The following is a 1,917-nucleotide window of genomic DNA, read 5'->3' as shown; positions in this document are numbered from 1 at the left end:
CTTTACCAAATATTACCTTAGTAAATATTACTGACCAATTTGCATGATAAACATGAATTTAGTAGGCTTTAATCTTCACAAAATAGCTTGGATAAATATTCAATGGCAACTTTTTTCAGATTAATGCTTTAAAATATATTAAAAGTCTTTAAAATAATCTGATAATTGTCATACTTCATTACCCGTGGCTGCCTCAAAATATAATCATTTAATTCTTTTGAATTTCTAAATCAAATTAAAACAAGATATGACAATCCAGGCAGGAAGAATTGTTAACAGCCACGTGCTCTTTTTCTTGCTTGTGAATCAGGGGTCCCAGGTTTGACTTCCTTTTTGAGTTTAAAGTAGAAACCATAATTACTAGTCCTACTAATCATCTGCCTATAGCAAAAAAAAAAAAAAAAGGAAAAGAAAAAAGGCAAAGCATGATCAAACCACATTATATGATACAGCTATTTTTTCTCTTGTAAAGTGGTTAAAATATTCCTATGTATTTTTGTCTAAAATATCTAATTATTCATTGTGGACAGAATTTTGAAATTCAGTGCATTGAGAAGACAAGTGTATGCAACATGTACCACTCATGGGCTTTAAAAGGTGCTCAGAAGTTTTCTAACCGGGGCCTGACTGTTATTCCTAATTAGTAGCTGTTCCTCCAAAATTCAATGCCTTTTTTTCTCATTAAGCATTTTAGCTATCAGGATTCCTCTAAATATGTCTTCATTCAGTTTTATGCTTTTATCATAAAGTTTCTTTTTTTTATTATGTAAGAATTATATACTACCAAGGACAATCTTTGAAAAAGTTTAAGTGAAAGGAAAAATAAAACTTTAATTTCACAACTTTAAAACAATTTTTAAATTATAGTGAAATTTTAATAAAGTTAAGAATGTGGAGAATTACTGTAACATGAGATATTTGGAAAATTTGAACCATCTTTGATGCTAGTTTTGTACGAATAAAAGTTCTATGCTATAGTTAATTTTCAATCATTTCTAAATAAAATGATTTTAACATTTTAATTAGTTGAAAATTGGTTAATCTCAAGATTTACTTAAAGCTCTGAAAAATACTACTCAATTTTCAAAGCAACCTACTAAATTCTAAAGTATATGTAGCACAAGACATTGAGTGTTTTATCATGGCTGGCTACTTTCTGGCAAATGAGGTTAAGACAGACTTTACATAGAGTAGTTATTTCAGAGTTTCATTTTTTATATCATTTTATTTTCATTTTGGCTTTTATTTTAAATTCTCCTTTCTTCACTTGTTGTCTAAATATAGAAAATTTTGATATTTCCCCAGAAATTATGAAGCACTATAACAAGACTATTCAAAGCATACTTTTGAGAAAAGTGTGGTTACATAGTTACACATTCTGTCAAAACTTGTCACTTGCCAGGCGTTCGTTGCTAAAAACTATCTATAGATAAATAATGAAGATTGATTCAAGGCCATATAAATGGCTTACTATTTCACTTTTTCTTTCTAATGTGTTTCTTTTTTTCCCCCCTGAAATCCACTTTTATTCATGTAAAAAAAAAAATCCCCAAAGGATAGAGAAAGAATGTGACCCCTATTTCCCAGAGCTCGCGGTCCCCACCCGGTGCTCCCCAGAGAAGTGAGGGTGATGACGCCCACTCTGGGGTGTGGGTGTCATGGGGGCGAGGCTCTTCTGGCCCAGAGTGACCCACCAAGCACCTTCCTTAGAAGTGAGGGCAGGAAGGAGGGGCGGGGGACTACCAGGGCCCTAGGAGGGTGAAGGGAAGGAGTTAATGTGGGGTGCTCACCCCAGTTTAAAAAAATAAAATTTCTAAAGATAAAAAGTTAAAAAAAAAAAAAAGCATCAGTGTCTTGGCCTCCTGCCCTCCTCCCAGCGCCCACCCTGGCCCTGTGGCCATAGAGTTCACATCCAGT

This window comes from Vicugna pacos, chromosome 15, assembly GCF_048564905.1.
Source record: "Vicugna pacos chromosome 15, VicPac4, whole genome shotgun sequence".
Taxonomy (NCBI): Eukaryota; Metazoa; Chordata; class Mammalia; order Artiodactyla; family Camelidae; genus Vicugna; species Vicugna pacos.
The sequence above is the reverse complement of the archived record's forward strand: the minus strand, read 5'-3'. Positions refer to the sequence as shown.